Genomic DNA, 17,119 nt, shown 5'->3' on the forward strand with positions numbered 1-17,119 from the left:
ATAACAAAACCTGGGAGAAAATAAACCACCACCAACATCAACACATGCAAACACAAAAACAACCCTCAAACTCACTCTACTTAAACCAGTTTTGACCATTTTGGTTTGGAGTAGGTATAGTGACGGAGGCCAGCCTATGATTCTTCCACGTTTGCATCACCAGAATTTGCCAGATTATAACTCAAGATACTGAAGGCCTCATTTGCTAAAAGGTTGCTCAGGAGCTGTAGCAAAAGTCTTGTGCTTCTCTCCTAATTGATTTCAACCTCAGGAAGTTCATGTGAAAATGAAAGTACATGCTAAAACCCCTGTGTTTCTCTTGCTCTCCTCTCTATAGTGCGCTACACCATGCATAACTGGAAGCAGGTTTATCCACCCCACAGGTGAAACATGGAGGGAAGTGAGTCACAGTAACTGTAAATGGTTGTATTTTCTGCGCCTTTGTGTGATGGGCTGGGCATTTGATTTTTTTACCCTTGAGTAATATCCAGTAGATGTTTGCGATGGCATTATTTTATTTCTGAAGTTGTCTGTTAGATGATGAGGTAACCAGGCTGACTACGCAGATGAGGGTACGGTACATAAGATGAGATCCCACCCGTTATCAGTGTGGGACTGCCTGCCTCCAGCTCCTGCTTTCAGAAACTCCTGCTGTTATCTTGTGCTGGAAAAAGGGCAGATCAGAGACTTTGCTCTATTTCCTTCCTGAAGACCTATCACAAGCTAAGGTCATCATTACAGAAAAGCCACCACAACATTTGTTCTTGAGTGGCATCTTCCTGATGGCTTCAGTAAAGCTGTAAAGAGGTGAACAGGACACAGAAACCTGCCAGCTGCATCTCTGGAGGCTGGGCTTGGAGGCACAAGCCTTGAAGGCTGTGTCAGTCTGTTGTTTTCATCACTATCCAAGTTCAGGAACAGTTGTTGTTTTTTGTTGTTGTTTTTTGATAAAAATGAATAGTACATAATATGGAAGATAAAGCATAGTATAGGATATGTTACAGAGTATATAATATAGTACACTGTAAAACCATGACAGAAGACTTTGTTGAGGATTTGTGCTTCTGTTCTGGTTCTCTTCGTGCCAACAGTTTTCCCTTGTACCAGGACAGTTCTTGTGTCTCCTGTTTGTGTTTCTTGGTGTGTTTAACTCCTGTGCACAGAGCTCTTGCCTCTTTCTGGAATGCTGCTCTTGTAGTTAATCCCAGATAACGGTCCCCAAACTATGTTGCAGAAATAAAGGTACAGTCAGATGTGTTGTGGAAACAGAGAGAAAGTCAGAGGAATGGCTGGAAGTATAAATCTTCCTGAGTGCATCCTACGGAAACCACAGTCATGGTGAAATGAAAATTAATTGCAGAGTAGGACATAGGCTTCTCTACATGGTGACAGATCCTCTTTTTGCTGGTTCTGTCACTCTGTTCAGAACCATAATCAACAACCAAAGTTTCTGAAGTATTTCTGTAAATATTTGGGGACTGCATCGTCTTCTTGTTAATAAACTGTTATAACTAGGTGGCATTTTTACCTTTATGAACAGATTTTTATTATTACTTAAATTGAACTTGGCTTATTCCAAGTCTGTGGTTTTTTTTCCCCCCATGAAGGGTCCTTTCCCATACAGATATCCCCAGCTTTGCTCCTGTAAAAGCTCTTTGGCTATACATCAAGGCTCACAGCCTGTCATTAGCCTCAGTTTTACTTTCTCTTTTTGAACAGTCATAAAATAACCCCTTAGAAGTATGGGGTTTTGACAAAACTAGAAATATTTACATAGATAAAATTAACAAGTAGAATATTCTTAAGTGCATTGTGTGGAAAGAAATGGGGGACCCACACTGTTATAAACTAACCTGGCTATATCTGAAATTCTAGCTCAGGACATTATTACTGTTTCTACAGTTAAAGTGGTGGTAGTTGTTATTACTGCTTGTTTTTTTGTCATATCTGTGCCTGCTTAGGTACTTAGGCCTACTTTTGGTACTTTGAGGTAGGGCCTGATGTCTGGTAGGTCCTGCAGATCCTTTTTTTCTTTAAAAAAAAAAAATAATAATATTTATTTTTAAAGAAAATTTTGCTGACTTCACTGAGGACTGATTTTTTTCTCCCTCTTCTTTAACATAATTTATTTGAAAAGCCCATAGATACTCATCTTACCAAGAGCAAAATTCATGTTGGAGGAAACTTCTGTGCAAAACATTGAGAAAATATTTTTGTTTTGTTCGTCTGACTGCTCATAAACAAAATAGGAAATGGAGGTTTATCTTCAGATAGTCTTCCTGTGTGCAGAAGTCAGCACTGAACAAGGAATGGGCAACTTTTGAAACCTCTTCCACCAACCTACCCTTAGTGCCTCTTGTGTTCCGTTAGTGCCAGGAGAGCTGTAGGGTCGGCAAAGTAGTTACATGCATTTAAACCAATAGAGAAGAAAGTGCTTGGGTTTAGATGTGGTTACTGACTTAACAATTTGGTTGTGGGTTTCTGGATGTTTGCTGTTTTTTGTTTTTTTTCCTTTTTTTAAACTTTATTCATCAATGTTTTTTATTCCAAAACTGTTCTTTCAGTTAGACTAGATTGATATTAATAAATAATTATAAGATGGCTTCAGAATGCAAGCCCTGACTGTCCTGCCCTGGCCTCCTGAGGTGACATGTGGGGTGGACTTGGCTCATGTGAATGCTTTTGGTCGCAAAGATGGTCTCAGAGTGGCTGATGTGAATGTGTTCTTGTAATCTGGTTAAACAGCAGCAGTTCCAAGTAGTCTGTATTTTCAACCCCCTGTTCTGATGTGTACTTGGGAGGTCTGTCTCCTTTCTTCTGCCTTGAACAACCTGAGAATAAAACAGCAGCAGCCACAGCTATGGTAGGTGCCTGCCTGGAGTCATCTGGGGTGCACTGCACCCCTGAGCTGCAGTGGATGAGGTGGGGTTTGGGATGTCACACTGCCCAGCTTTTGTGGTTGAAGTGTTGGGCTTTCAGTCACACTTGGGGAAGATGCCATCTCAGGAAGCTCAAGTGTGACTCAGAGACCCATAGTGTTTGAATAACCCTCCTAGCCACTGAGTGACAGCTCAAAGTAAAGGCAAATGCAGAGGACTTTGAGCTCCCAGTCTCATCCTTGCACCACTAACCATGCAAAACAGTCTAATCATGCAGGCATCTTATACTGGTGATATAAAAACAGAATCAGCGAGTGTTGGTTAGGTGTTTAAACACTTCAGAAGAACAGGAATATGTAGTCCTATCTTCCTCCTAGTTTGAGCTTCGTATTGATTTATCATGAGAAGAGGTGCAACTTGAGTTCTAATAATGTCTAGTTTTCTTTCCTTTTTTTTTTTTTTTCCCTTTTGCTATTACATATTTCTATGGCAGCTTTTACATGTGATATATTTTGGGTCACACATTAATTTACACCAGTCTCTGTTCTGCAAAAAAGAGTTCACAAACTGAACAAAAAAGAATGAGGAGGGGGAAGTCTAGCAGAGCCCAGGCTTTTGTTTCATGTTTTGGATGCATTTTCTTTTTAAAATAAAATTGTTGATATGCATTTGCTTTTATTTTTCTAGCCTTCCTCTTGCTGATGACCGGATTCCTGTTTGATCCTGTTTATAAGCTTCCGAAGACTGAAAATAACCTCAACTCCTCTGCATCGGGTAGGAAAACAAAACCCTATAGAGACATACTGCAATTCCTCTGGAGGGCTAGCAATATGGAAGAGTGGGGTGTGAAGGAAGAGCTTGTGGGGAAAAAAAAGGAGAAGATTACTAGGTTACCACAAAAGGCATTAGCGTACACAGTTTTTCTCACCCACTCTTTTGGACTGGGGAGGAGGGGGAGGAGTGGGCACTGTTCCCCATGATGCATATTTCAAGTATATATGCCTAAACTTTATCTATACTGTTACTTGTTCAAGCAAGGGCTGTCATTCTATTTCGACGTATTCAAAAAATATAATTTTGAAAGATTTAGAGGCGTTGAGTATCACTTAGAAATCTACTGGGGAGATTAAAAAAAAGGAATCCCTACATTATTATAAATCTTTGTGTATGTATGTGCGTATACATATATATGTATGTATATATATACACATACATCTTAAAAACACTAATGCCTAAGTAGACATATAAGCACTAGATTTTTTAGAAACACTTTATAAAATGATATACCTTTCAGTTAGGGAGAGTGGGTGGAAGAGAATTCAGTTAAGTGTTACTGTCGGCCTGACAGGAGCCTCAGCTCCAGGTAATTCCACAGTTAGAACATCACCTCGATCCCGTAGTAGTCTGTGCTTTACCTGTTTGCCATGAATAGTAAATATTTGCAGAATTGCGGGTTGATGGTCAAGAACCTCCTTAAGGTGTGTTTTGGCTTTGTTTTGTTGTTCTTTATCTTGCTGTCAGGAAGAGTGGAACATGTGAAATGCTTCTGAATGTAATGAGATTATCCCAGGGTTAGGCTTCATCTAGTCTGATCACGTTGCTGTCATAGTCACATGTTCTTGAATAATTTGTCCACATGCAGAGGGCTGTTCCATGGTTCTTGTTGGGACAGAATTTATAATTAATTCCAAATGTGGATTTGTGAGAATAACTGATAATGTTCTGGTGTAAATCACTAGTTTTATGCTTTGTAGTGAGGCCATAGGAATGTACTTGAGATGACAGTCCAAGTTGTGGCATTTTAAAATGAGTGATTTGACACCAAAAAGTTTTGTGATTCACTTTTCTCTTTTCTAACTGTCAAAAGTCAGTTGTGACATTCATGTATTTCTTCCTCTTCTAAGTAATATTATCAAAGAAGAAATCGCTAATTTACCAACCAATGCTTAATAATCAAGGAAGTGAAACTTCTACTTGAGAGGAAAAAAAAGTAATTCTTTGCTGAGTTGCTGAACCAACAATTTTAAATAATGTAAGCTCTCCACGTACTGAGCAAATGATCAGTTTTTTTAAGGCTTTCATTCTGAGAAGGGGTCACCAGCCTTTGAGAATGAGCCACTTTGTTGACAAATCTGTCCTCTAAACCGAATGGCATTAATTAGAACGTTAAGCTGCAGATCCTTACTTTTTGATGTGGGTGGGGTTATCAACAAAAAATTCATAATAAATTTGATTGAAGATGATTTTAAAAGGTCTGCCACCTGTAGATAAAAATGTGCATTACTACACATGATAATTACCAAGACTGAAGGCCGTGACATGATCCATTGACCTTTTGAAATCAAAACACTTACTATAAAGAAAAAAAAGGCACAAATTTCTCCAGCTATGTTAAAATAGGACATGTCTATATTTTCAACTGTATCGGTGCACTGTAATATATCTAGGGAAAAAGACACTTTGGATTATCTGTTAGACTCAAGTTTCCCGTCTTCTCCTCTGCAGACTTATAAATCTCTGACTGATTTTGTATGTGTTGAGAGATCTTTTTTTGATCTAATGAAATCGCTAAAAATATTCAGGTGTCTGAGATGGGAGCAAAACACCTCTGAGCCACCCTACAAAAATAAACTAGTTTTGTGTGTGCGGGATGAAAGAGTACAGAAACAGATTTCAGCTTCAGGCTTTCTAGAGGGGCATTTGCGGTGAGGGAGGGGAGAAATAACCCAGCAACTATCATTGTAAAAATTATGAAAAGCATTTTGATGGTCCTTTTTAAAGTCAGTTCACTAAATGGGGGCCAAAGCAAAAGCCTGAAAGGCAACTCGTAGGTTGCCATTAACAGCATAATCCCATCGCTGCTGTTTGTGGTTGAGAATGAGTGTTACTGCGTGCAGTAATGGTGAGAAAAACTAAAGGGAAATAAAGGATGCGAATGAAAGATTCTCTGTTTTCATATGAGTACTTGGAACACCAAGCAAGCGAAGAAGCAGCAATTTTAGCTAAGCTTAATGTAATAGAAGACCACTGCACCCAAACTGTCTCAGCAGAACTTCCTGCATAATTAGATTGTAAATCTTCTCAACTGAGGAAGTTTTGCCCAGGGTCAGATTGTCTAAGTAATAATCCATTCTACATAAATTAGAAGATTTGAACTGCTGGGATACCTTATTACATTAGTTTTGTTTTTATTCCTAATATAACTGAGGAGAACAAATGCAACAATTCTTTTTCCTTTTCTTCTTTTTAATTATGTTTCATCTCTTTAAGTTTCGATTACCTCAGAAGGCCTTTCCTTGTAGGTTTTAGATTTTTCCAAAGCAGTGGAAAGCAGTGGAAGGCAGTGAGCAGTGATAATGAAGCTGTCATCAAGGCAAATTAATATATTTTTAATATACTTTAGAAAGTGATACCAGTGAATCTTTTGGCCACCAGATTGTGTGATATCACTTCCTTTCAGAAGTATTTACCAAGAGATGCTGCTGCTCCCTTATTGTGCTTGTGTTTTCTGTGATGCTGAAGTTTTACCTCACACTGTGACTCCTTTGTTCTGCAAAGAATAGAATTGCCGTCTTGAGGGTAAGAATTAATGGACATCAATTTACCAACAGTTAAGTTTTTAATTCAATTATTTTCTTTGAGGAAAATGAGACTGTGGGTACTTGACTTGCATATACAGCTGTATGTAAAAGTGGCAGGGGGCTAAATCCCGAGGTCATTTTTCAGTCAAAATTCACCAGTGGGATTTCAGTATTTGACTTACACAAAGGGAATAATTTGCAGTGTAACATCAGTTAATGTGTCTTGTTAGTGGTGGTTTTTTTGTTCTATATCTGACTTCCCCTACAAAATGGAGGAGTGGCCAACTATTCAAGAAAACCTGTACTTTTACAATAGATCTAGAAGTTGTTATTGTATTTCAAAAAATTAAAGGATCATTTGAGTTGGAAGGGACCCTTAAAGGCCATTTAGACCAACTCCCCTCCAGTGAACAGGGACATCTACAAGCTCAGTCAGGTTTCTCAGAGCCTTGTCCAACCTGACCTTGAATGTCTCCAGGGATGGAGCATCCATCACCTCTCTGGGAAACCTGTGCCAGTGCTTTACTACTGTCATCATTAAAAACTTCTTCCTTATATCCAGTTTAAATCTCTCCTCTTATCGTTTGAAACCATTTCCCTTTCTATCATGACAGACCCTGATGAAGAGTCTGCACCCTTCCTTCTTTTATATTTTTGTTATTACATTTTACATTTTATTTTTGTTTTTACTCTTTCTTTTTACATTGTCAAAGCCATATTGAAGAATCAGGCATATTAAAACTTTGGGACCAGATCCTCTAGTTGTCTGTGAGCACTGCATCATTCCCAAAAGCAGGAGAGGAGATGTAGAGGGACTTCAGAAAGGGCTTGTGAAGGTGCAGGCTTTATTGTGTATTGTGGGCTGTTTTTTGTATGCACAAGTTCTAGACCTGGTAGCAGGATTGCAAAACTAGTCTTATCTAGATTCATGGGGATTTTTTTTGTCAGATACACAAAAGTTGAACCAGTTTACAGAAAAGGAAAAACCTATCTGACAAGGAGGTCAGCTTCTGTTGTTAATGATGTTTTAAAATGTGTCTCTTGTTAGTGAAAATCCATTTGTAACATTATGATATATATATCTATACTTTTTCAGAGAAAAAGGAGGCAGTCTTGGGAGAGGGAAGTATGAATTCCATATTTCCAATCCCTATGCCTAGGGGTAGAAAAATTGAAAAACTGAATGGGTAATTTTTGGATTTGAAAATACGGGAGTACTTTGATTGCTTGATTCTGTCTGCTCAGCTCCCTGCTGACTCTGTGCTCAGCTTACTGGCAGAGAATTGGCAGCTGAAGGCAAAGCCTAAGTTCTGCTGAGGACATGAAGAGGTCCTGAAAACAGATATATTCCCAGACCAGAGTCACCCTTCTCTCATCAGTTGTGCAAAGAACAGCACGTTTTTAATTTTTCTCTATTGCTGTGAGACCTTAGTGGCTGTGGGAAAGGAATACCACTTTAGAAGACATGAAGAAAAACTGAGGATCTATGAAAGGCCTTTGAAACTGGTATTTTGGGAGAACATCACCGTGTTCAGGTCCCCCTGGAAGCACATGTGAGAAATGGAAGTTGGGAGATAGGCCCAAGTCAAAAATAATGTCTTAAAATCCAAACTCGCTGTCATTACTGCCATTTTAATCCTCATAGAATTACTTTTATGTCTTTAAGTTGTTTATAATTATTATTTAACAGCAAGTAGCACTGTCTTTTCTCAGGAACTCCAGAAATAAAGAAAATCAGAAATCAGACCTCCAGACTACTTTTGAGGCAGAAATAATCCAACCATTATTTCTGGTGTAAAAGGTTTGTGAATAGCATCATTTGCCTAGAAGCTGTTTTCCAACCTAATAACTCCCAGAATAATGACCTAAAACTGTTTCCAAGAGGATTAAGGCCCATATAACTATTAGGAAGTATAAGTTTTTGAAAAAGGCTATTTCTGATTGGCTGCGAGGTGAGTTTTGATTTAGGTTAAAGCCGCTTGCTTGGGAGCATCAGTTTCAATCTCTCTGAAGTCAAAAGTGGTGAAGTAATCCTCTGGAGAAGGATTGTCTGAGGGTTATTATATATATCTATATTATATATATATAATATGCGTGTATATAGAGGTATTACTTATTGCTGTAATGACCTCAAAGATGGTCATTTAACCGGGTTTTTAATCCGTTTGGGAGGGAGGTTTTAATCTTGGGCTTTAGTTTGCCTTGGGGGGAAAAATAGCATTCAAAATGGGCTGAGATAGCAGCTGGACACTTAGCTTGTTGGATAATCATCACCTGAACACTCTTCCTTGGAGAAACCGAAACAGAGAATTGACTGTCTCCCATGCTATGGGTGTAGTTTTAAGGTTGCACACTCGCTGTGTGTGCCTTACTCCTGTTAATTGCTTTTTTAGCTACTGTGATCTGCAAAGAGGGGGGAGGAGAAAATGTGGGCTCAGAGTGACTTGGGAGTATCTGCAGCACAGGGGTCAGGCATTAACAGTTACAGGAAAGCATGGATTTGCAGCTGAATCCCTTTGATAGAAGTACAACTCAGTGAGCAGCTCTTTAAATTGGCAAAACTTCCCAACCGTGCATCAAAATACTGGTGACAGACTTTTGCAGAAGAAAGCACATGAATTCTCACTGAAATGGTGGTTAGCCACTTTTTTTTTTTTTTTTTTAACCTTTTTGAAATAATTGGAGCTAGTGCCATAGCTTCTGTTGGGATCCCCAGAATTTCAGCAGATCTTACTCAAGTTCTGAAACTACCAGGAAGTTCAGGCAACTTTCTCACAGGGTGCCTTCACTGCCCACACTCAGGATTGTTTTGTGTATGTCCCGCAGTCACATAAAGAGCTGAAAGCAAACATCTGGCATTAGCAGAGAAAAAAATAAAATTGGTTTAGTTCCATAAGCAATGAGTGTCATCTGTCACCTGGGAATTTGTAATAATACGCTTGTGCTGTATTAAATCTGGCCTTGGGTAAGGTTGGTCTTGTGTGCATTGTAAAGGTGAGTTAGCAGACCTTTTCACTGGAAAAAAAAAAAGTGCCAAATTTGAGAGAGACTGAAATCAACATTTAAGAAAGCACAAAAAAGATTTTATCAGTGGTGATATTTAACAAACAGCTGAACTGGACTCTGTTTGGAAAAACTCACTCTAATAATTTTTTGCATTATAGCCACAATAGGGACAGGCAAAGAAGTGTTTGCTGATCAGATCTGTGGCCAAATTCTTATTTCTAATGCAAAATGCACAGTGCCAAAAATCTGATGCATATGCTTACGAAAGATTTTTCTGGTTCTATATGTACTATAAATATATTCCACATGGCTTTATACAAAGCTCTCTGTTATTTCAGTAAATCACAAGCTTCTAAGCCAAATCCAAAGAAGGTGAAGCTCCGAATAAAATTCTGTAACATTTTATGACTTGAAACTCTCTTTTAGAATATATTTGTTTCATTACTTTGTGGCTTTGATGGTCTTTGATTAGGTAAGCATTGAAAAGAGGCAAAAATCTTTTCAAAAAGTTGTCTTGTTCAGATAGGCTAGCAGACAAGGAGAAAAAAAAAATCCTGGTGTCTTTTTTTTTTTTTTTTTCCACAGTAGTTTGGATTTCAGTTTAAAATCAGGAAAATATAGTTTCTAATTAAAATAAATTAAGAAATACTGCTGCCGAAGATGTTGCTTGATGTGATTGAGTTTTGCCAAACTGTTTGCCTAGTTTGAAAACAAGTCTTTCCTGAGTTTTCACAGCAAAGATCTGTGCTTCCTCTATTCCCAGGTGTGGGACCAAAAGCATGTTTTGCAGTTTTGTCTCTCTAAACCTGCAGACAAATCCGTATGGTGGCCCTGCACCTCCTCAGCATCTCCCCATGCCGCAGTGAAATTAAACCTAGCAGTTGTCTAGCTGGTTTATCTTTTTAATTTAAGAACATTGAATTCCAGCATTTGAATATAGGAAGATTAGAAAAGAGAATAGAAGTGGAGGAACAGAATTTGGTAAACCTGTGGAGTAGAACTGCAGTTATTTCCCTTCTACAAGCAACAAGTCACTCCTGTTCTTCCCATTTATTTAATCTCCACCCCCTGTTGTACCAGAGGCAAAGGAATTTGAATTCCTTTTCTTTTTATTGTTTTTGTTGTTGCTGTTTTGTTGTTTTATTGTTCTGTTGATGTTTTGTTTTGTTTTCCAGCAGCAGCTTTATATTTCCAACGTGAGGAGCTGTCACGATTGGTGATACATACCGGTATCATACCAGTTGATTGCTTGTCCCTTGCCCCTAATCAGAATTATGCCTTCTTTACTGCATTTTTTTTCCACATACACAAGCTTGTATTCTTTCTGTGGCTGAAAATTTGAGCTACTAAACAGTCTGCTCCCTGCCATGCATTGTCTTGTGCAGATGCTAAGAAAAAGCTGAGAATAAACCAGGCTGAGGTTGTTGCTTATACCTGTGATGCCGCGGTGGTGATTACTGGGTTTGGGAAAATTTCAGGACAGTGGTATTGAACCATATAGTCAAGGGGAGTATCACTGGAGGTGTAGGGCTAGGGAAGCAACAAGGGCAGTACCAGTGAAGGGGGGCTTTTGGTTCTCACAGGCAGGTTTCAGCAGTATCTGTAAGAACAGTGTTCTGCATCTTTCTGAGCTCCTGCCTCACTGCACATCTCCATTGGGGTGCCTATGGGGCAGCACACTAGGGCTGCTCCTGGGCTGTGGGCTGGGAACCTCCATGCTGGGCCAGGGCTCCAGCAGAGCCAACCTGGGAGACGGGAGGGCTGACGGCTTCGAATTCTGCGCCTTTGAAAGGGTTAAAGCCAAGGTGCTCTATTGTATTAATGATGGTTGTCTCTCTGCAGAGCCCATTGGGCTCTTTCAGGGGCCTCTCAAAACAATGAGTGCAGTGAGGCTGTTCTGTCTAATTACTCCAAGACAGGGATGCTAAAGAGGAATTAATGACAGTTGACAAGTGCAATTAATAATTATAGCAAAGCCGGGAGTCATGCAGCAGGCAGATGACAATAACAGGGTAACTGTACATGACAGCTTTCATCCGTTCCCCCCCCTCCCTTTCTTTCTTTTACCCTTTAATGTGAGCTGCTGCATGCATCCAGGCCTCGCTGTGCGCTGACAGGGAAGGAGAAGGAGCCGAGATCTGGTCACTTGGCTTTGGCTGAGTTCTCACCTCCCCTCAGTTGCTCCCTCTTAAAATAAATAATAAAAACGAAAAATAAAAAAATAAATAAATAACGGGCAGCACCAACTTAACGGCACAGGCTTCTGTTAGCTTTCACGGTCAGGTGTTGACAAGACTGCTTAAAATTCATGTTGGGAGATTGGAAGGAGAAGGGGACAGGGAAAGGCAGCAGCAAGCTGGAGTTGAAGTGGGATTTCCATATCAAAGGCCAGGCCTTTGGCTCTGAATGGTAATTAAAGTACCCAGATTTCATCTCCTTGGTCAGCTCATGAAAAGGAAAAAAAAATTAGAGAGAGGATTTTTTCACTCCCTTTAGACTACAGTACAGCAAGCAGTAAATTAAATGAAAGTTGAGCTAAAAGGTGCCTAACGCTTCAATCTTTTGCATCTAATAGAATCTATGATGTTTTTAAAGCATTTATTCAGTTCACATGTTCATCTTGCTGTGATTATAAAGGATATCATGTCTGCTTACATTTATTGGGCACACATCTTGGCCATCCCAGGATTGTAAAAGGATTTCACTTTGCATTATGTTGCTGTTGTGTTATGGCCTTTTGGTTAATAAAAAAAAAAAAAAAAAAAGCAAAAAAAAAAACCCCACAAAACAACAACAACAAAAAACGAAACACGTGGGGAGAGAGAAAGGAGGCACATTTCTCTGTAATTCCTAGCTGGTCATTGTAAGAACCACCAACACTGAGAACCAAATAAATGCAAATTTAATGAAGCATGGGGAACCGGTAATGAGATACAACAGCCTCTCACCTTGAGGTTGCTGGTTCAGATCTAGACTGGGGTGCTATGGGAAGTGGCCACAAACCAGCAGCCACGTGGCAGTAAATGTGCAATGTTTTGTCACCTCAGTGCGGTTCCCAGTGGCACATAGCAATGAAATGAAAACCTTACTTGCCTTTGCTAATGGTGCCTCTTCAGGGACAAGGGCTGTGTAAGCTCTGGATTGCTTGCCCCTCACTTGAATCCTGTTCAAGTCACACTGAGCTGTAAAGTGGGGCACCCAACCCCTGGCTCTGGGCTCCAAGGTCTCTGAAGCCATAGATTTCACCTTTTGCAGGCAGTGGGTAAGCACCCAAAGCATGAGAGTTTAACAAATGTTGCTGGCATCCTGTTTTGCCCTCCAGTCTCTCTTTAGGTCTGGGTTTGCCAAGCAGTCTCTCAACTTCTTGGCCTCCTGCCCCTGGGTTTGCACCTCAGTAGGCCCACGATCGCACCCTCAGGCCTTGAGGGAAAAACCAGTTCAGATCTTCTCACTTCTGCTCTGTTGCTACGGCGGACGGAAAGGATCCCAACCTTGAGTTTCAGAGTTGTGTATGTCTAATTAAAGGTGACCAGACTAGGTCTCGTTTACCTGCAGGCTGAGTCAGAGCCTGCCATAGCTCACTGGAAATGCATCTCCTAGCCCATTGGATGCTGGATCAGTTCCCTGAGTTGAAACCCTGCCGTCTGAATGTTTTGGTTCGTTTTCCTATAGTTACATCTCAGCTATTACAAGTGTAGGCCTTCTGACACGACCATTTTATTATGGTATGTTATAGATGTAGGCAGTGCAAGTAGTGTCCTCTCTGTATTAACGTAGCTGCTGTGACAGAAGGTGTGGAAAGAACTTGAAACAAAACTTTGAATAATTAAGATCAAAATGTGAAAAGACACAACAAATGGTAACAACGTAAAAATGAGCCAAACTAAGTTCTAGCTGAACTCGAAACCACCCTGAACTTCAGAGGCTTACAAACGTATTTGTATTCTAAATACTAGGACTATTCTTCTTTCCCTCCTCTTTTTCTTCCTTTCTTGCTCTTTTCCTTCTCTTTACCTCTCTAAGGCACTCTCTCCTTTCCCCCCCCCCTGTTCTAGTGCATCATTTTCTGCTATTGTGTTTAAAAAACTCTGCTGCAGGGGCTCTGAAATGAATAAAAACGTAATCCTCAATGTGCCCATTGTGCACTCTCATTTGTTTTTGCTGTATCGATTTATCAGCGGAGGGAAATTACTTGCTGGAAGAGAGGATGCCAGTCAGAATGACATTTATTTCATAGTACAAGGAGGCTCTCCAGCGTGTTTCCATGTAACCCAGATATTGGAGCTGTAAAAGGGCTTGTAACAAGGTTTAGTGCTATGATTAGATCGTGTGGAGCACCTTGCTTTCATAACAACAGGCACTTGGCTGGAGCCAAGGCCTCAGGTTATGGTCAATTTTTTTTTTTTTTTTTAATTCCTTTTTTCTTAATACAGAGTATGTAGCTTGCACCCCAAAATACTTCTCTGTTCAAAACTCAACTGTGTAAACTTGTGAAATGTCATTTCATATTTATAAAGGGTCTTTATAAAGAAGCTTTTGTGTCACGGAGCTAAAAGGCGAAAAAGATAATGTATTTACTTATTAATCTCTTTAGCATTGTGCTTCCTTGCATTTCTAGTGAAATAACCCCATGATTTTAATTCACCAAAGCAAATCTTTTCCTCCAGTGGTTGTAAGCTACAGTTGCTCAAGGCTAATAATTACCTGTAAAGATGAAGCGTATTCTTTGTCCCAAACTATGACAGTCATATACATGTTGCAAATAAAAATAGGATTCAAAAAACTGAATCCTGGCCACAGTGTTGGTGTTCAACTGCTGTTCCTGGACAGTTTGTATCAAGGGCTTTGCTGTGCTTTCTTGCAGCCAGTGTCTGTCGAGCTCAGCAGCCCTTTTTCTACAGCATCCAGCATCAGATGGCTTCAAGGGAGACCCCAGAGCCCAGAACAGGCTGTCCTCCGATGGGCTGCTCTTTAGCAAATTGATATTGGCTTATCCTCTGCAGCATTTCATATACATTTGGATACTTTCTGTTAGAAGACATTCTTAAAAGGCTTGACATATTTATGGCTCTTTAAGAACCTGGGCCTGGAAATAACCTTCTGCGTTGTCAAGCTCTTCCTCCTAGCAGGGATATTGATAGCATATAACCTTCATTAATTTCCTGTGATTTTATTTATTGGCATAGATGTGAAGTTGTTGCTCATTTCTTCAAGTCTGTGGCTCTCTGTCTTTGACTTACTCCAGGTCAGGAGCTCCTGCGGTGTCATATGGCATGGGGCTTTGGGGTGAGATGTGCCTTGTCATGTGGGGGCTGTTCTTGCCCTGAGCTGTGATTTTGGCGGGGAGCCCACAGCACCTGGCTATGGTTGCAGCGTATGGAAGCTGGCAGTGAGGTTCAGGGAGTTGTGTCTGCAGTGAAGGTTGCTCAACACATTCCATCCTAAAATTCTTCTGAGCTGTTTTTAGCTTTGCCAAATGATTTCAGCTTTGGCTGATATTTTCCATTTGGGGTGATTGCTTCAGACATTTAAAAAAAAAAAAATTAAAAGGAATTTTCAGCCAAAATAACTCAGCTGTTCCAAAAATGAGAGAAAAAAATAAGTTGTTTTGCTTTTTATTAAGAGTTTTCTTCTCACTGTCTTGACAGGAAGCTCAGCTCCCAGGTTACAAGGCTCTAAAATGCCAGATTTTTGTATCCAGCAATTTCTTGTAACTTGTTTAACTAACCTGGGGACCTCCTTGCTGAACAGGCAGGTGCTCACTCAGTGTGGGTGAGCAGAGCTAGACCAAGTCAGTCAATCTGACTACATGGCTTTTTCCCACTCTTTATACAGAGGATAATGCTGTTGCCACGACGTTATCCAGCTGAGCTCTGACTGGGGCTGCAGTTAGCTGGGAATCTCTGCTTGCTAAGCTTGACCTGACCTGAACTGCTTCTTTCTAGTCTAGATGAGATGTGTTATTTTCCTTCTAAAGTTCAGGTCAGACATGCAGCGAGAGTAAAAGAGAAAGAGTAATAGTGAACTGTAGAAAAGAAATAAGATGATGGAATAAGTGCTTAGCAGAAGCAGAGGATGATACTCTTGCTTTTGGTATATTTCGGAGCACTCATGCCAATCTGCGTGGTGGAACTTGTTGCAGCACTAGGAGCGTGGCTCTTCTCTGCAGCAACAGGCAGGGGTATTTGCTGGAGTGCTGGAGGCTGCCACTTCTGCAGGCAGGCAGTGACACTGTACTGAGTTAGCAAAAGACTGGCGAGAGGAAGTAATACTCATCTGGGGAGTAGGAAATGGAGTTTGTGGGTACGTGGTCCTGGTGAAAGAAATCTTAGCATACCAAGGACTGAGGAGGATGTGAGGTGGGTTGTAGTAGCCAGAAAACCATCTTGGTAGTTTGCTGGTTTGCAGTGGGGAAATCTGATATCGTTTAGGAATGGTCTCTTCCGTGAATGCAGTAGGCAGTGGGAAGGTTGACTAGTTTTCTTTGTTTTCAGCATATCCAGCCAGCTGTATTTTGAATGAGATGTGGGTATTGGTAACAAACTGATACAAGGAAAAACTAAGTCAAAATGGTGTTGTTTAAAAATAACTGCTTTGGTACCACAAGTCTAAAATTATTTAGGCATATGGAAACGTATGTAAAATCAATACACTACTATGTCATTTTTTGCGTCAGAATCAGTGTGTATCGGTGCTGACAAAATGGCATACACTACCTTTCCCCATCTGTTCCAAGCACATTTAGTGTAGTGCCTTGAAAAGCTTTTGCAAGTCATGACATAAATACACAACTGGATGGTGAAATAGACTGGCAATCTAGTGAAACCTCCTTTGAAGGAAGTTGTTTTAATCCTTTTCAGGCAAAAAAAAATAAAAAAATAAAAAAATAAAGCAAAAAAAAAAAAAAAAGAAAAAGAAAAAGAAAGGTTTTAATATAAGAGTTTGAGTGTAGTAACATTTACCAGCCATATCCATGTTAAACGTTTCTCACCACCACCACTGCTATATCAGAAAATAGCTTCCAACGTGGATAAAATCCAAAATCAATTAGTTCAGTTTCACTTTTTTTTTTTTTCAAATTTCATTGTTAGTTTTTTAAAGAACATCTTCCAGATTGTCTCTAAACTTTGCATGAAAATTAATTTAGTTAGAAGTTTCTTGCCATTTGCATATTCCAGCCTAGAGGAGCTGCAGATTTGCGGAGACCGCCAGTAAAAATAGTAGCATGAATTCCCACACAGTAGTACCTGTGTAGATCTTCAAATGTCATTCTTGGTAAGTATTTACATCTTATTGGGTTTTTTTAGCAGAACCGTGCTTGAACCACGATGTGTAATAAAACCATACCACTCTCTCTTACCAGATGAGTATTAGATGTCCATTCATGTGACTTTAATAGTGATTTTATGTTTGTACAAAAATGTTCTTCTGAGAAATACACAGAAATGAAAATATCTTCTAATAGACGTCCAGAAGGCTTAGACAGGTATCTCACTATCTGTACCTTATCCTGAAGTATAGGACTATCTTTACATGCCCCAGGGTCATTGCCATTTCTAGGGCAGAGTATTCACAATCTTCTAGGCAACCTGTAGGACACAGTTTCCAAAAGATTCTCATCTGAGGTTTTCTTCTTTATCTATGTAACTTGAC

At 39.9% G+C, this 17,119-nt stretch overlaps 1 protein-coding gene across 8 annotated transcripts in view; it reads left to right on the top strand.

Annotated features, from left to right (window-relative positions):
• Positions 1 to 17,119, top strand: part of SOX5 (SRY-box transcription factor 5) — a 639,945-nt gene that overhangs the window by 147,207 nt on the left and 475,619 nt on the right. For all 8 annotated transcript variants that reach the window (XM_085231458.1, XM_085231481.1, XM_085231450.1 and 5 more), the window contains exon 2: positions 3,567 to 3,653. The gene's annotated coding sequence lies outside the window, so the exon portion shown is untranslated. The remainder of the gene's footprint in view (positions 1 to 3,566; positions 3,654 to 17,119) is intronic.

Source organism: Meleagris gallopavo, chromosome 1 (assembly GCF_905368555.1).
Source record: "Meleagris gallopavo chromosome 1, MGAL_WU_HG_1.1, whole genome shotgun sequence".
NCBI classification, from domain to species: Eukaryota; Metazoa; Chordata; class Aves; order Galliformes; family Phasianidae; genus Meleagris; species Meleagris gallopavo.